Here is a 19,116-nt window from a genome sequence, read left to right on the forward strand (position 1 = left end):
AATAGAATAGCAACAGAAAAATTTTGATCAGAAGGGATCACTAAGAGCTGTCTAGTCCAACCACTGCTCAAAGCATGTCCAGGCAGATCGTGCTGTGCAAGGCCTCGTTAAGTTTTGAGTATCTCCAAGGATAGAGACTGAAACCTTTTTTGGCAACCTGTTACTCCACTTGACAACCCTTGTGGAGAAAATATTTTCATTATACCTAATAAGATTTTTTCATATCTAACTTATGTCCATTGCCCATCTTGTCCCATCTGAGAAAAATCTGTCTTCTCCATAGTGTCCCATTCAGTACTGGAAGAGAGAAAAAAGGTGTCCTCTGCCTGCTCTTCTGCAGGCTGAAACATCTAAATGTCTTGTCTCTTCCTCATATGCCATGTGTTCCAGCCCCACACAAATAGGTGAAAACTGCAAAACCACCTACACAAAACTGCCTTCCCACCTACACACTCTTACTCCTCAAAGCACACCCTCCTCCTTAACTTTCTTTCCTTGCTTGCTTTCCTCCTTAACTGCTTTGATTAGAATCTTTTTGGGCACAGGATAACCTGCTAATATAAAGCCACCATACCAGTGTGTGTGACCAGCATGAGTCCAGCACTGGGTGTGAATCTAACAGATCCTTTCATAGCCAAGAAAGAGGTGCTTTCCCAAGTGACAAAGTCCACTCAGTCTTCACTGTAGGTCAGTCCTCACCAAGGTGGAGTCACCCCTGTCCTGAATCCCCCTGTTCCATACGCATGGACACCAGTGCTCTCTTGTGCTGGCCATCAGTCAAATGCAGTGTGATGCCAGGAGGCAGCGGCTTAATGAAAAACACCAAATATTGTCAGGCTTGCATTGAAATGCTGAGTTTTGGCAACACTGGAGGTTCTCAGAGAAGAGTTCGTGAGAGACCTGTCCTGCTGACTCCAAGCTTTGCTCCATAGGTCAGCACAAAAAGCTGCCCTAACAGGTTACTCCTCCCACCAGCAGAAGCTCAAACACAGCATATTCAAAGTTGCATAACTGTTCCTTGACTGGAGGAAGTGTAGCAGAGCATTACGGGTGTTCTCTGGAGGCCAGTACCCCTGCTACACTTTTGAGGACCCTCAAAGCATATTCTGAAGAATAGAAGCAACAAAAAACTTTTTAAGCAGTAGACTATTCTTTATTCTTTTAATTAACTAATGGACATAAAACATACTCAGGCAGGAAGGCTACCCTATGCTCCTCATGGAGACTTATAGAAAGACTTGGTAACTACATGAGTGGTTTTAAATGAATTCTAATGCATGAGCTACATTTCAACAACCATTTCTGTTCTGCAGCTGCTTTACAGACTTCATACATTACCCCCATCTTCCCATCTTTACTCTGCTGAAACCAGGCAGAGCCTTGCTGTCACTGCAGTGGTAGTGGCACTAGCTGTACAGATTGGGACAAGTAACATGACACAAAACTCACTCATGAAACTCTTTTTAATCTCATCTCATGAAGTTATGGTGTTCTTCATGCCGCACATCAGACAATGCTGCCATCTGTTAGCTCTGCTGGTGCAAAAAGGGTTTTAAACCATCAGGCGATGGGATCTGGTTGCACAAGCATGATTTGACATCAGGTTGCAGAGGAGAGGGAGTCACTTTGCTCCTGCTCTCTCTAAATATTGTCTGGTGTATCTCACACTATCAGCTAATTAAGCAAATTCAGCAGTGTCAAAGAATCACTACTTGCTTCAATAAAAACTACATCTACTTCCTTCAGCTGTTTTCAGATTTCATAGCTTTTATCTTTCACCATAAGCTTGTGTGAAAAGGCAGTTATGGGGAAATTAAAGAACAAATGAGTTTGTTATTTATTATTGATGTGACTAGCAGATGGAAAGCATTATAGCCACCCTACATGAAGAGTCGCTGGCATATTCCTCAAAAGTTAAAGCTACACAGATACAATTGTTGGTTATTTCATAAGGCCTTTATCAGGCAGCTAGCTTTCATGTTGGAGGATTTTTTAACTGAGTTTTGTAAGTTTGTGTGTATTCTCTGGTATAAATCAAATTACAAGCCAGTTTATAATTTCCTATAGGATGACAGAAATAGTAATGGACATACTGCATTCAGAAAATAAACTAGCCACTAGGGGACAGCAAAAATCTTACTATTATGACACATAATAAATAATATTCAGTTATAATGCAGCTAATAGATGTCAAAGCCAAATATATTATTGTATCTGCCTGGGCTAAGGTACCTCTCAGTTTTCACTGGGGAGCAGCTCATCAGATTTAGTTAGTCAGGTGGTGTAACTAAGAATTATTTAAGATGTTGCAATAAAAATTCAATAATGAATGTTAGAAGTCTTTAAAAAAATAATGTATGGTCCTATGCTTAATTTTATCAGGGACAAAATACTTTCTTCCATACCACCCTACAGACAGAGAGAAATTAGACTGGTGTGTAAATCCCTGGATGTGGGAGCTAGGTTTGGATTTGCTGAGAATATGTTAACAGTATCCAGAGAGACTGAAATTTTTCAGCAGCTTTAAACAGAATAGTCTGAAGATGTGAACAAAAGGACTTTTAGAAGAATCATTCTTCTAAAGTATTTGTTTAAGTCTCATGCTGTTGTTAGGGGAATACACAAGGGGTCATAGTTTTCTGATAAAAATTTCTGCCAATTTCAGCTGATTCTGTGTGCAGATGTATTTTTCTGAGGTGTATTTTTCTACAGGAAACCTTAAAAAGTCACATATATTGGCAAATGTAGCTCAAAGAGACTCAACATAATTGTTGTTTGAAGGTATTGGTAAACTCTGAGCTCTCATTTTCTGGCTGCCACAAACCTGCCAGCCCTTTGCTGCACAGATCCGTTCCTCCAGGAAGGCTCTTTCCAAAGACATGCTTTGACCGAGGTTTGCATTAATTGGTAAAACATTTTGTTGCTCTGTAGTGGATATTTAAACAATGGGGCCTTTGCTAATGCATTTTGCAACTGCATACTAAGCTCAGTGCCAAGTCAATACTACAAACATAGTCTGAAACCAACAGACAATAAATAATCTATAGCTGCTCCCGTTATCAGATATTGGCTTGCAACCTAATAGCTTTTACGGTTTCCCATTAGACTTGCTAGCCATTCATTTAGTTCTCAGGAAAGAGGTACTGCACAAAACAAAAGAACAGGGATACCTTTTCTGGATAGTTTCTCTCGTATAAAGGAAGCCTAACTGGTTGGTCTGACCAGAAGGTTCTTGATGAACACCAACATGGCAAACACCCACCAGGCAGCATTCAAACACATCAGCGAGACAGAGTGAATAAATACAAAATGCTTATTGCCCACTAATGGGTTCAAGAGAAAAAGCCTATCTGGGCCCTCCTAGTCATAGGAAGAATGGCTTAAAAAGATTGCGATATGAAACAACATCAGAAAGGAATATTTACGCCTGCTTTGTGGTGTGGGGGCCTTCGGCCTTTGGCATTTCAAGTCATCCCCCACAAGCAAGGATATTCCACACAGCTGCCGCATCTGGGGCTTTAAGGGCAGTACCAAATCCTCACTTTTGCATCATTTTAATTGTCAATTAATAATGCTGCAAAAATTATCTCAAAATCCTAGGGTGTGTTTTTGTGCAGTGTTCACACTGATACACAATCTAAATGAAATCTTTATATGAAATAGGTTTTAAATTATATTGCTTTTTCTTATAACCATAGTTATATGTTATGAGCTTAACTTTATGAGACAGATGCTAATGAGCAGGGAATCTCTTCTGGAATCCCCATATGACATTATGATAGTGAACACATTTTTGAAGGCTGGGAATTAACAGGAGCAATAAATGTAGCTCATACATACCTCCTTTGGTCCATCCCCAGCACCTCCCCATCAGTTTGTCCTCTGAAAAACCCCACACCTATCTGAGAACTGCTGACACTGGAAACTCATCATTACATATGATACGAGGCTGTCCTGGGTTCAGCAGTAGCAGTCATTTCTTTCCTTCTTAGTAGCTGGTGCAGTGCTGTCTTCTTAACTTTCAGCCTGAGAACAACACTGATAACTCCAGTGTTTTTAGTTGTTTCTCAGTAATGTTTACTCTGAGCAAGGACTTTCTGAGTCTCATGCTCTGCCAGGGAGGAGGGAAAACTGGGAGGAAGCAGAGACAGGACACCTGACCCAAACTAGCCGAAGAGGTATTCCATACCACAGCACCCCCCGCCCAGTATATAAACTGGGGGTAGTTACCCGGAAGGGCTAGATCACTGCTGAGGTCAGGCTGGGTATCAGTCGGCAGGTGGTAAGCGGTTGTATTCTCTTAGAATCATAGAATAGTTAGGGTTGGAAAGGACCTTAAGATCACCTAGTTTCAACACCCCTGCCATGGGCAGGGGCACCTCACACTATACCATAGAATCATAGAATCATAGAATAGTTAGGGTTGGAAAGGACCCGGAGGGATGGGGAGGAGAATCAAAAGAAGGTAACTCCCACAGGTTGAGATAAGAACAGTCCAGCAACTAAGGTATAACACAAAACACTACTGCTACCACCAATAATAATAACAACGATAAGAGAAATAACAAGGGAAGAGAATACAACCGCTCACCACCTGCCAACCGATAGCCAGCCCAACTGAGCAGTGATCTAACCCTTCTGGGTAACTGCCCCCAGTTTATATAGTGGGCACGACATGCTGTGGGGTGGAATACCCCTTTGGTTAGTTTGGGTCAGGTGTCCTTGTCTCTGCTTCTTTCTGGCTACCCCTCCTCCCTTGCAGAGCATGAGACTCATAGAGTCCTCGGTCAGAGTGAACGTTACTGAGCAACAACTAAAAACATCGATGTTATCAGCAGTGTTCCCGGGCTGAAAGTCAAAAAGACAGCACTGCATCAGCTACTAAGAAGGAGAAAAATGACTGCTACTGCTGAACCCAGGACATCCCCTAGCCAATATTTCAATCTGGTGAAATTTTGGACTTTTTAGGTATGATGTTCCTCACAAACAAAGAATGTTGCTAAATTCTTTAATACTTTTGAAAGCCTTAACTCCATATAGCCTCTTTGCCTCAGTGTCCACTTAACATAATCTTCTATCTCTATTTTAAACCTATATGCCAATTTAATCCAAATTGAAAGGAGAATAGTCCTATTAAATTCTTACATAATTTCTCCAAATTAACAGAATTGAAAAAAGAATGTAGAATTTAAAAAGCCCCCAAACCAGAACCAACCAAGCAAAACAACCCCCCAAACAACCCAAACCAACAGTGGCAAATCAGTCATGTATATAGGTGTTGCCTGTTGGTGCAGCAATTTTCAAACCAGCCACAGGCAAATCAGAAAAAAGCATGAGAATTACATGAAGAACAGGAAAAAGATTCCTTAGCGCTGAGAACATTAGGCATCTCTATTTCACTTTTTAACTTCCATTTATTCAGAAGATAAAATGGGAATTCAGATGTGCAGGCTGCAAGAAAAGCACCAACACAAGGAGTTCTCTTGTTCCACACAATCTAACCCTGAAGACACAGTCAGCAACTGGATGTACTACAGATACATAGGAGGGGGATACAAGATGGGTACCAGAGACATGTAAAGGGAGTGAGGAGATGTATATACACTGAGGTACTGGGAGGCAAGGGATGTGTATGGGAGAGGAGGGATGGAGGCAGCGGGATTGAAAGGGGATCAGGGTCTTGAGGAAATGCTGGCTGTGCTCCTATAGAACATGAGACCTCAGGCTCCTAGACTACCCTGACAAATTAGGACAACGATGAACATATTGGGGTAATGCCAGCGTTACTCATGTTTTTTTCAGATATTTATGCTGAGAGCTTTTCGTCTAAGACAAGAAGAAAATGCCTGGAAAATAGAGCCTAGGGGAAATCTCTAATGCTTGACTATCTCTAATGCTTGACTATCTTTCAGCATCTGAATATTACTGCATTTTGAACTGTTCAAAATTTATGTACCTTCAGCTGTGAACACCATGATCTATATTTAAGATGCTCTAAAAAGTTCCTAGCAACCAGTCTCATTTGAGCAATGAAACACCATTCTTTTGTTATAGTCTCAAGACTTTATTATATATATGCTGTGAGTCAACCAATAAGCCATGGCCTTAAAGAATCAATGAGAATGACCTTTACTGTGGTAAAAATCCTACATATAATGACTGTACAAATAAACATCATCCTATTTTGAGCTAATGTAAAATCTCAACTTTCTTTCAAGTTGACACTGGTGAAGCCTATTTAATTTATCAACTGTTTCTTTATAGGTAATATAGTATGAATGATACTAGGAATGCACTAAAAGTATTAGAAAAATACTTAATTATTAAGTGGAATATCTCAAGTGATTTTAGCATTAAAGAAACTGTAAAACTCAGGTGTGCTTTCCTTTAGGCTTTGAATTGACCTACACAAAAGGAAATAGTCAGAAAATCTCCCCAGTGCACTACAGTACAACCTGTGAGACAGTCAGCCGTATCACAGTGGGTCATGCATTCCTTACTCTTCCTATATTTTCTTCTGCATATGTTTCCAAAATTTAATTCTAAAATTTCTGCCTTCTCATCTAATGCCTGCAAGGCATTCAAACTCCCAACAGACCAGCTCTTTAAACAAATCTGTCTTTTACCTTCATGGCAAAACTTATGTCAGGTGACCATACCAGAGAAAATTCTGTGCAAGACCCAAGAAAAAGGGGAATACTTTAAGTTTCTTATTTTTAAACTGTTACCAGAAACTTCAGATTCACAGATTCAAAAGTTACTATGATATGATCTCTTCTGCAATGCAAGATTCCACAAGTAGCCAGCAAACCAAACATTCCTTGCTCAGTTACAGCATATTTTTCCAAAACATTTCCCATCTCAGTGTAAAGCCCACAGATGGGGATAAAATTTTCCTCTGGGAGAGAAAAACACTACACTGAGTTGTTCAAATAGTTAATTATTCTCACTGGTAAGGTCAGGTTGGTGACCCTCTCTTCTCCCCCTACAACTAAGATACTTTTTATGCCAATTTCAGCCCTTGTTAAGAATTGGCTGTTAAACCCTTACCCTGATCTAATTGTTAGACAAATTTGATTATGCCCATCTATTTCTATCAGGTGACTTGTATTACAGGGCTGTACTGCATTTTTTTACTAAACCACAGACAGAATCCTCATTATGAAGAGAGAGTTAATTTCCCTGGGAACCTGGCATGGGTTCTTTAAGGACTCATCTTCTGCCTCTCTGCAGTTTCAAAATTAATTTTTTAATGTCCTCAAAACATGAGTCATTACTCAACAGAGGTCAGCCTGTCCCAGTGTCTGAATAATAGTTTTGTGAAATAGCAAAACTCATTCATTTTTAAGGACTAAGAAAGAAAGGTCTCTGTTACATATTTTGCAGTAACCATTATCTGTATTTCAAATGGACCTGAAGCGCTATTATGACATTATGACGCTTATTCAGTTGAATTGTGGTCAAAAGGTCATTGTGATCATACTGGATTTATCCAGGCTCAGGAAGCACAGTGAGTTAATGTGTGTGTTCAAGAGCCACCTCTGGACACACTTTTGATGAAGAGAAATTTAATGAATGAAAATGATTTAGGAAAAAAACAACCAACAAACCAGAGACAAAAATGTAGCTCCAAATCAAATAAAAGCTCCATGTAACTTTAAACTGATTGCAGATGGATTGGGCCAGGCAACTTTTGTCTTTGCAACATCAGACACAATAATTTTGGGTTGGCTGTTCTAACACAAGCTCCTTAACATTGCTGTCGTTATGTGTGATTATCTTAAGTGCAATCGCTCATTTATCTAAGATTGCCAGAAGATATATTCTCAGCCAAGAAGTTTTATCTCTCCATCGAACAGGATTTCCAATAGCCCTGCTCACAATGAGCATTGACCAGACCATAACACACATACTCTTACAGAAGAGACAGTTAACTTTTTCTCTTCTGTCTGCAGAGAGGCTGGCTTTGGGGAATTCACATGTGACAGCAATCAAAGAAATATGGTCTTCACCAGTAATATACTTCTTGAATAATTAACAGGGGCAGTGGGTCAGCACTGAAGGAATTCCTGAGATGCATTCTTCAGTAATGCAGCTGCAAAGGCCTCAAAGTATTCAGAGGTTTCTGCATGCAACTGATCGATGTAGCTTCTCCCTCTCAGTGGCACGGTCACTGACCTACTAACACAGCTGCCAAGAAGCTAATCCCTTTTACTTTGGCCATTTACAGTTTACAGGAGTGAGTTTAAAAGCCAGCTGAAAGATTTAGGGACAGAAGCCCTACTGACTTCTAGAAGACTTCATGTTCTTATCATAAATCCCCCAAATGCTTCCGAAAGTATCCCAGCATGCAGTTTCTCCATGGCTGAAACAGTGAACCAATGCACCTAGTCCAGAATAATGTTGACATCAGAAAAAGTCAGGTCAAACATATTTAACTCTCTAGTTCCCAGCTCCTGATACCCAGCTGTATGTGACAGGTACCCTGTCTCTGACCTGTCTTTGAACGCTGGCTGTCTACTATTTTCTCTCATTCTATGGAAAAATGCTAAAATACTGGATTCTAGAAGATATCTGTCCCTTAGTCCATTTTCGGCTGGGATGTGCTTTCCAAAAGGCACATGTTACCTCTGTCAGCAGAGGACATTGACCTGAGATATGAATGCACTGGGAAGGAAGGGTGCAAGAGCCCTCTTCTCTCTTCCTGGAGACCACAGAGGAACATATGACAGGAGGAGACTGTCAGGGCCATCAAGGCACTTGCCTAGTTTGCCTGGCAAATTTATGATACAATTCATTCAGAAGGACTGTACCTACCAGACATCCACTGTACGTATTCTCAGTATACCCATTCTTGGTCCCAAACACTACCTAATATTCCTCAAAGATGACCCACAAGGAACAGAGGCGTAGGAGTGCAAAAGACATCAGGGTTTAATCTCACACTGATATCTCAGTTTAGTGCTAAAAAAGCAACACAGAAATAATTATCAGCAACTTTGATCTCCTAATATCGCAACACTTCACCAGTACAACAATACAGCACTTCTGCAAAGTGGGCAATACACTGGGAAGGGGTGGGGTGTTAACAAATATATTGAGACACTGATATGCTGAGTCATTTGCCTACTACAGATCATACCGTGATTCACAGAATCACACAATGGCTGAGGTTGGGAGAGACCTCTTGAGGTCATCTCGCCCAAACCCTGCTCAAGTAGGACCACCTAGAGCCAGTTGCCCAGGACTAGATCCAGGTGGCTTTCTAGGATCTCTAAGGATGGAAGCTCCATAACCTTTCTGGGCAACCTGTGCCAGTGCTCAGTCACCCTCACAGTAAAAATGTGTTTTCTAATATTCAGGCAGTTTTCTGTGTTGAATACTCCCTTGGTGAATCCATACTGACTACTCCTGATGGCTTGTTTGTCCCTCATGTGCCTGGAAACAGATTCCAGGACTACTTGTTTCATCATCTTCCCAGGAATCAGGAGGAGGCTGACCAGCCTGTAGTTTCTAGTCCTAGTGACATCACAGGCCCTTGGTGACTTCAGCAGGCTTTAGTTCAAGTTGCAAAGAAGTTAAGAATAGACCCTGCAACTTTGCCTTTTGGTGTTAGCCACCAAATGCAGCTCTTATTGTGAGGGTTTACACTGAGCTAGTAGCTGCCTTCTAGACACAGGACAAGTAGAGCTCATTGATTAAAAAGCCAAGTAGTGAAGTGCCTTCCAGTATCACTTTTGAGGAAATGAGCAACAAAAAGAGTGTACTAAAACAGGCTCACTATGAAAAGGCACAGGACAGCAAGCTTTTCACAGTACACAGTTCAGAGGGATTTCTGTAACTCTCTGGTTAATGCTTAAACTAAAATATTTCTCCCAAAGTACAAAAACGGCCTCTCTGCAGTTGGCTGGCTTTCTCTTTTATTTTATTTTATTTATTTTTTTGTCTGATTGAATATTATCTCTCACTTGCATTCCCTCCTCCTTTTTCATAACCCTGCAGTGAACAGATGCACTCTCACCCTCATATCCCTTTTTGAGGCCTCCTGGTATTCAGCCTCTTCTATTAAAATCTCATCTAACTTCATTATTTTTTAAATATTAAAGAGAAAAATCTATTCCCCTTCCATTGCATTAATTCGTTTCTTGACTACATGCATCATTCAAATGCATAGTCCAATTGTACAAGAGCAAGATGGAAATTCAACTTGCACATCATATTACAACCCCTTCTGGGTTGTGTGGCAGGGAAGAGACACTAAATATAGAAATTAATTAGCTTCTATAATTAATCTAGATTAAATTAAAATTTTAATATTGAAATTAAATATCCAATGTGGCATTTAATCAGTATACTAATGGGATTATATTTAAAATTATGAAACAGAAAATAGAACGTTCAATATTTTCCACCCTGGAGCCTGACTCGCAGGATCTGTATCAGTTTTCGTATAGGTACCTGTAATTCCTTCCATACACCTTACCAGACAAAGCAGTTTAAATTACAGGAAGGCTTGGCCACAGCCCAGCTGAAGATTTACTGCTGGGTCTCTTCTGGCATGTACAACATCTGGCACAGGACCCCACTGGCTGAAAGTCAGCTAGGGAGACACTAAAAAGCAAAGCCTCTGCCAGGCCAGCAGCAGGTTGCCACCTGGCACAAGATGCCCCATGCTGATTTAAATCCAAATCGCCTGGAACAGCTGCGCTCAATCTAGGAGTCTTACTCTTCGCTTGCATGCTGGCAATGGCTTGCTCTTCCGCAAGACATCTGCTGCAAACAGCAAATTAAATAACAGAAGACCGTTTACACCAAGAACTGCTAGAAGTGACTCTCAACTAGGGAGCAGCCCTTTATGTCCACTCCCCAGAAGATGCTGTGTCTCCTTCCTCACCTGGGACATCTCTGCACTTTGGAGGCACACCTCATCAGAATCCAGAACCTCTCAGCTCCCCTTAGCCCTGCCTGCCCTACAGGCAGCAACCACACAGCCCCGAGGCAGCTGGCCATGGCAGCAATCTCTGGTGAGCCTGCCATGGCAGGGACGCAGGGGCTGCAAGCAGAAACTCTCTCTTCTAAAATGTTTCATGGACTCCTTTCCATCAGCACTCTGCAAGTATTGGTGCACAAATCTGGGACTCCTCACATGCTTTGCACCTGTATATACTTCAGGGCTTCTGCTCCCTGCAGTTCAGATAATGGACACATTCAGGTTCCCCAAGTAAGCTGCATTTCTCAAGGTACCAAAGCTCCCAGATTATCTTGTCATAGTTTTGCTAATGCCAAAGGCCCACAAAGCTTTCTCTGAAGTATATTCCTGCACCCAGATGCTTTAATAATTCATAATGTCAGCAAATCACAGTGTTGGCACAGAGATGCTTTAATATTAAGCTGCTGAGCCCGATGAATGGAAAATAGCAATAACATGACAAGACAGCTGATATATTCAGTACATTTGGAAGGATGCTTGGAAACCCAAATACTTAACAATTTATGCATCACTTCGGCAGATGCTTAAGGAGGATTTGATTTATTTGAACACAAAGGTAAGCTACTAATAAGGTCAAAAACATCTATGTATTTATGGTACATAGCACATTTTTTTATAAGAAAGCAAACCCCTCAAGACCATATGCATTTCTTTTACAACATGCTATATAATTGCAAAGTAAGTCCTTTCACCTGCTTCCAGTTGTCAGACACATGTCACAGGTGACAGAAATGAGAGGGGAAAAAAGTCCAGCTGAAAAACCTCACATAATCATCCCCATAGAGGGAAAATGTCAGTCACAAGCAGACCTCTGTGGTAGAATGCAGCAGGCTTCACTACCACAGAGAATCATTGCATGCATGCATGCTCTGGAATGGGGAATGGACATGTATAAAGTTTCACCTAGACTAGTGAGGATCTTCCAACCAATTGCAATGAGCTGCAGCACCTGAATATAAATATGCCTTTCAAAGAGAAGTACATTTAAGCTTTAATACTAAAATAGCTTGCACAAATTGATGTCAACATAGCAGAGTCGTGAAGCTTAAAAGCATGCTTTGACGAAGTCGCAGCCCAACATAAACATTTCTTATAAAGGCAACATTGACAATACCTCATTGGCATCAAAAGATCATTTCTTCACTAGGACTCAGAGGTGACCCTCATTCACAAGCAGTATCTATTCACAAACAGCCTTCGTTAATCTCTGTTTTGCACCACACCCTAGGACAGGCACAGGCTTAGCCTATCTTTCTGCTTCAAGCCTCAGCTTGCTTGCTGTCACCAGTGTCCTGTTCCCAAACTCATGCATTGAAGAGCTGAGGGAAAAGTCTAAATATCCACATGCAGAGGTAATTCCCCCACAGATGCACTTCTGTTTCTCTCTGCCCTTTGTAAATGCTGTTCCTTGAAGTGAGGTAGGGGTAGGGATGGAGGAGCCTTGCAGCCAGGTACCTGAATGCCTTGCAAGCTTTTGCCCTGGTGCATCTTGCAGTGCCAGTCCCATACACGTCAGAGCAAGGCACCCATGGGCACTGCTTCTGCAGGAATGGGACCAGTGACTGGTACTGTGGAACACAGAGCTGTTCCTCTCTACAATGGTGGCGGCCCAAAACCTCACAGCCCTATTACCAAGGACCAAATACTTCAGACGAAATTTTATTTTCATCAGTTTCATGTGTATCTTAAAAGTGATTTTAACCACTTCTGTACTCTTGCTTGCTTCTTGCCCTTCAGTGTTCAATGAAACTCATCACTAAACTCAACAGGTCTACTTCACCATCTTCACAATCACTACCAAATTTCTGATTGCAAAATGCTGTATCTTGATCTTGTGTCATTGTCTTGCCTGTTCTCATCAGCAATAGCACTCTGCTATCACAGCTAATGTGTCCTGGGTTTAGTTCAAGTGATAGATGTCAACCTTTTCAAGCTGACCTTATCCCACACCTGCTGTGCTTTACTGTGGGAAAGAATCATAAAATAATAGAATAGTTAGGGTTGGAAAGGACCTTAAGATCATCAAGTTCCAACCCCCCTGCCATGGGCAGGGACACCTCGCTCTAAACCATGTCACCCAAGGCTCTATCCAACCTGGCCTTGAACACTGCCAGGGTTGGAGCATTCACAACTTCCTTGGGCAGCGCATTCCAGTGCTTCCCCACCCTTACAGTAAAGAACTTCCTCCTTATATCCACTCTAAACTTCCCCTGTTTAAGTTTTAACCCATTACCCCTTGTCCTATCACTACAGTCCCTAATAAACAGCCTCTCCCCAGCATCCTTGTAGATAGAATCATAGAATAAGACCAAGAAGTTAGTTAGAAGATCAGGAGAGGAGCTGCTTTGTGGGAACTTTTCTACTTTTGCTTTTCTACTTTGTGAGAACTATTTTTTTTTTTATTCATTCAGCCATAGAGATAGTTAGACTAGAGGCATGCATAGATAAGTAACATGCATAAAGTAACTAATTAAAGCTCGTAACAAACTGCAGTGGCTTCTCTCCATATGAAGCTTGACCCCTGTGTTTTCTTCAGCAATAGATAGTGAAAACAATTGTCTGATCAGATTGTTGGGCCCACCAGACCAAGATGGTAAGAGGCAAAAACTCCAAACAGGCTTGGTGTCAGCTGCCCTGTTTGTCTGTCAAAGACACCAGTCCAGGAAACCCACGAGCTTTGTTCTGTTCAGCTGAGCTGCCTGGGATTTATAGATTCCAGTGGGGTTAATAAACTTTGTTTGCAAATCCCAAAGCACAGTACATAAACCCCACAAGCTTATAGGCCAGCCTCCCCTTCAAGGTTGGTAAAGACCTGGGGGGAAGCAGAGACCTGAGTAATCAACCTCTGAGGACAGGAAAACTGATGAATGATGAAAATTCCTTCTTTTTTACAGTGGTGCCCTCAGGGAGAGAGACACCCCTTTCTACAGAAGGAAAAAACTGAGAGGGAAAGTGGGGATGGTTTGTTTTGGTTTGGTTTTGTCTGCATTGCTGCAGAAATACGAAACTTGCTTCCCTAATCAAGTTACGTGTTGTCTAATGCTCACATTTGCCCACAGCCTCAGCAGTAAGGTAGAAAATCTGCAAAGCATTGTTACGCTTCCCCCTGCATGTGGCTGTATGGTTGATCTGATGCCTAGAAAAACTCCAAGATACCTCCAGGAGACTGTGTTGTCAGGAGGAATTTAAATGAGTCCTGCTGCATCTCCTCATGTCCCAGTTATCACCCTCCCAGTGTGAAGGGTACACAATGAAGCAGGTAGCATGGGTAAGCACAACCTGCTGTAACACTCCTGAGGGTCCCTTAGCGCAAAACTATTGTCCCTTCAGGCTAGTTTGACCCAGCACTACCCCTCCAAGGGGGTTTGAAGCAGTCTTTGATTCATTTTCCTTGCAGGATCTATCTCCATGTACTTTTTGAGTCCACTGTTTCTTGTTAGCCTCCGTAGCAACTTAACATTGGCTCTTGAAGACTCTAATCTTCAGCCACAGCATCATTTTAAAGGGTGATCATGAAGGCCCCAATGAACTATGCCCTACACTTAGATTTCACAGAATCACAGAATCTGTTGGACTACAGAACGACAGAAGGGTTGGAAGGGACCTCTGGAGATGATCTAGTCCAACCCTGCTGCCAAGGCAGGTCCACCTAGAGCAGGTTACACAGGAATGCATCCCGGTGGGTTTTGAATGTCTCCAGAGTGGGAGACTCCACAGCCTCCCTAGGCAGCCTGTTCCAGTGCTCTGCCACCCTAAACTTGGCAGATTTATTACATCTGTACTCTGTCATCATTAATCAGGGTCCACTGGAGACTGATTTATCAGATATTACTGTCTGTGTGCTCAGGAGCTTGAGCTTCTTGATCAGGTTAAGATATCTGATATCTCCTGGTGTTGCAAACGCATCTGTGAAGAAATTATAATCTCCTTTTGCAAGAGGACCACAGAAAGGATGGCAAGATGTGGTGGAAGCAGCAGGAGAATCACATGGCTTGTAAGCAGCTGGCACAGCTATGCTTGCTCATCTGCTCCACAGCACTGTGCCTTACAAGGAGCGTATGACTGGTTCCCATCTGTCTGAGGTAGAAGCCAGCAGAAGAGTCACACCATTTATTTTTTGGCAACAAACACTGCTGCCTAGATAAGGAGCATTAGGCTCTCCAGTTAGTCTAATGAGGTCCCTCCAGGAGCAATTCAGTGTTTCATATGGTGTGAAACCTTTTAATGTAATCCAACTTTGTGGCTTTTGTAGCTAGAATCACAGAAATATGCTTCCCTAATTACTAAGAAAAAACAACTATAATTTCTGCCTTGCACATGTTCTAACTGTTTTCTGTACCCACCTCTTCTGAACCAATTTGCCCACACCTTGGTTACATGACATGTCGTCACAGCAGTGAGCAGCAAATTAAAATATGAAAAACCAATGACATACACCCTAATGTAATTTTTCTCATCAGAATCTATGTGATAATACTCATAACAGGAGATGCTACCCTGCTCAGTGGAGACCACCTTGTAACAGTATTGCTTAATTGGTATCAGTGCAGAAAACACTGATAACTGGGAGAAGCCAGACATTTCTGTGTCTTGCACTACTATAAAAAAAGCAGCAATGAAAGAGAAGGGCAAAGCTATAGAGGTGGGGAAACCCTCTTCAGACCTAGTGGATACTAGGGTTAGACATAAACTGATGAGACCTGAGGGACCACAGGTATTTGTAGATCACAAAGGAAGTTGTAATAGTATCAGTCCATGGCCTATTGCAGAGCTTGCAGTTCTCACCTAAGGGCAGGTAAAATAAGTTTACTTGTTATTGTTTGAGAAGGAACCTAATTTGCATTCAGGACATTTCTGTCAATAAAAACAAATCATTCCAGACTGCTGTCTCTTCTTACTCCCTTTTGTTCCTGGTTAATGAGCACTGCCTTTTCTACAAGTTAGTACAGAAACTCTATCAAACACACTTTAGTTTTGTCTGTTCACTGGCCAGAAAAGCCCAGCTTTCTGTTGCATCCCAGGATAGGCTTTACTCTGCCTGACTGAAACACGCCATACCTTAATTCTAGGTACATAGAAAACCATCTTCCTAAAGTGAATGCCTATGTTCCCTACAGAGAAGTCAGCAAGATACAGGGACAGACCAGCATGTCTGAAGCTAGCTGTCTAAACAGGATCCAGTAATCCCAAATGGTCTGATTTGGCTTATTTAGCCACTGAATGACATGGGTGGGTTTTGTTTGTTGTCAGTGCTCATTGCTCCATTTTGCACCACAATGTAATGTAGGGTATCTCTAAACAGTTTGAAAGTAAATATGGCCCTGTTCTCCCTGTTGCAGCCATCTCCTTGGCTACAAACTTGCTTTGGGCAAGCTGTTCTAATTAATGCCAACGGGGTTGGAATGCAGAAGGCATTGCCAAGTACTTTGGACACTTCAGCAACACAAAATATTCGTAACAAGCAGATCAGCCTTTCTGATTAACATGATGGCCAAGGAACTCTTCAGATTCCTTTGCTTCTGACCAGCAGTTACATGGGTAGAGAGAGGAGTCTCAAAATTATTCCATGTTATGTCTGAGCACAACAGAGCTATATTTCTTTTTCTTTCTTTTTTTCTTCAGAGAACACAAACTTACCACAGCCCATGCTTGAGAGAACCAGCGCTGCAGGTTCAACTGCGTATTTTTGCCACAGAGCTGCCTTGAGCCTTGTCTGGCCACATCAGCAACAAGATCCAGGACTGGACCAAGCTCATGCTGCTATGCACATAGAAATGGGAAGTGGGAAAGGGATTGTGGAGAGTTAATCTTGATGCACCTTTATCATCAGCTGTGAGAGGTTTTGGGAAGAGGTGTGCTGCCACCAGGAGGAACAAGCTCAGCACACCTCAACCCCTCATGTTGGCAGATGCAGCACCCCCAGCCCACCTTCCCAACAGCCTGGCACAGGCTAAAATGAGGCCATTGCAATTTTTCTGTCCTGAACCATTTCTTTCTTTGACTTGACTACAGATAGCACTGTTTTCTCATGTGCCCAGTTTGGTGATGCAGGTGGTGCTATACAGTGTGAGGTTCCAGTGTTGCAGCAGTGCTCTGTCTGACAGATTTTGCCACTGTGTGTGCCCTGAGACATGGCTGTGGCTTGTGGGATTCTCTCTTCACTTACTGCCTTATTTCCACCTGCTATGTGCTTCCTACAAACCATGATAAATACAAATCAGGGTGATACTAAACAGAGAGGTCTACTAGCAAAGTGTCACACCCAGCAGATGCAGTCTGCTCACTGTCATGGCCTTCCACTGAATACAGTCGTTGTGTGAGACAGATCTTGTTGTACTTGTTCTTTTCACCAATTAGTATGACAGCTTTCAGGAGAAGTCAGAAATCAGACAGGACCTCAGGAGGCAGCTAAATACAGAACTCCTTTGAGCATGGAACTCGCTGCAATTGCAGCTGTTAGTAAAAAGCTCAGTATTTTCAAGCACTGAACATAATTAGTATTTTCCCCATTGACAATTGCCTGAGAGTGAGCATGATAACGAATTTTGTTCCTGATAGAGTCAAAATGAATTTCACAAGTTTATGACCGTGCAGATAGATATGTAAGTTCAGGAGGCTGAAAATACGGATTTTCTATTACCATGCCTGTTCCTGTACTCTCCTGGGTCTGGTAAACAGCTAGCATAAACTCTAACACCAAACAAAGCACCAAGACTGGCATGCCAAACCCTTGATATATCTGGTGATTCTTTTCTGTAGAGATCAAAAAGGACTATGGAAAACTTGTTTCCTATGCAGCAGCATTAACACACAGGTCTGTGAAACATTTGCTTGGAAAACCATTTGTCTGTCCTACTCACAGCAGATCAAATGCAACCTGTATTACATCTCCATAGACAGAACTGCTCATACTCATACAGAGGCTTAAGATTTCATGTTCTGTCAAAAAGACAGCCTGGGCTTGTAATAGGACACAAGCTACAGATGCCTCACTGCTAGCCTAATCTGTTGATTTTCTCCTTCTACATTTCTCATATGTAGTAGCATTTTAATCACATAGATTCTTCTTGATTCTGCTTAATTCCTAGTATTACTACTACCCGTATACACACACGCAAGCACTCTAAACAGGAAATCTGCTCAAGACACTGAAAAAAATGTTTTGTGATCTTTCACCTTCTGGTACACATAAAGATGTTATGAATTTTCCAAGGTTTTTGGTAGGTACTTATGCATCCAGTCTATTAAAAAGCCCTGTTCTTGTATTGATCATATTTGCTTGAAACATTATTTTGGCTTGAATAATGCTGTATTTACTCTGAGAATGAAGAGAAAACTTCTTAAAAGATTGACAAATTCAGAAATCTTTATTATTTTTGAGGACTGTGTCTTTCTCCCCTTAGAAGACATCTCTTTCTGTAGCCCAAAACCAGCCTGATACTGTCCTTCACACTTGCGTTACTTTTGCAGTTGATCGCTCCACCGGCAAAAAAGTGTAGAGACATGTAAGGATGAAATCCCATCAGGCCAGTTCTGCTGCCAATCCTGTCAGCAGGAATTAAAAAAGTGTGAAGCTTGTTTTAATTGAGAATAGATTAACAGTTGGACTCGATGGTCTTAAAGGTCTTTTCCAACCTAAATGATTCTGTTATTCTATGACTGCATTTTGTGCTCCTCCAGTCCTTTCTGAAGAGTTAACCTCTTTTGGACAGGTTCTTATCTCCAGCACTATGAAAACAGCAGATCCAGCAGAGTGAAAAGAACGACCATAGATTTCTTTGCTGTAAAATACAATCTGAATCACCAATTTCTCTTCAGCTAGTTCACACATAAAGGCTGCTCACATCCACAAGGTCCATAAGACTTTACATTGAACTATTATTGGATGAGTTGCAGAAACAAACACTGGCAGTAAAGAATTTGCTAGGAAAAGAGGATCTAGTCAGCAACAAAAGCTTACAGGTGTAGTGGCAGGTAATAACAACCTTTTGAAGGTTCTGGGAGATTTACTTTTATCATGTGAGGAGATGATCAGGACTTCATGAAAGGAATGTTTTATTTTAAAGCACAAGGAAGGAGGTCTCTGCAATCTGGGACACAATGAAAACAGAAGTGAAGAAATAACT

This window comes from Neopsephotus bourkii, unplaced genomic scaffold, assembly GCF_033783945.1.
Source record: "Neopsephotus bourkii isolate Nb327-2 ecotype Australia unplaced genomic scaffold, CSIRO-AGI_Nbou_v1 NB_1507, whole genome shotgun sequence".
NCBI lineage: Eukaryota > Metazoa > Chordata > Aves > Psittaciformes > Psittacidae > Neopsephotus > Neopsephotus bourkii.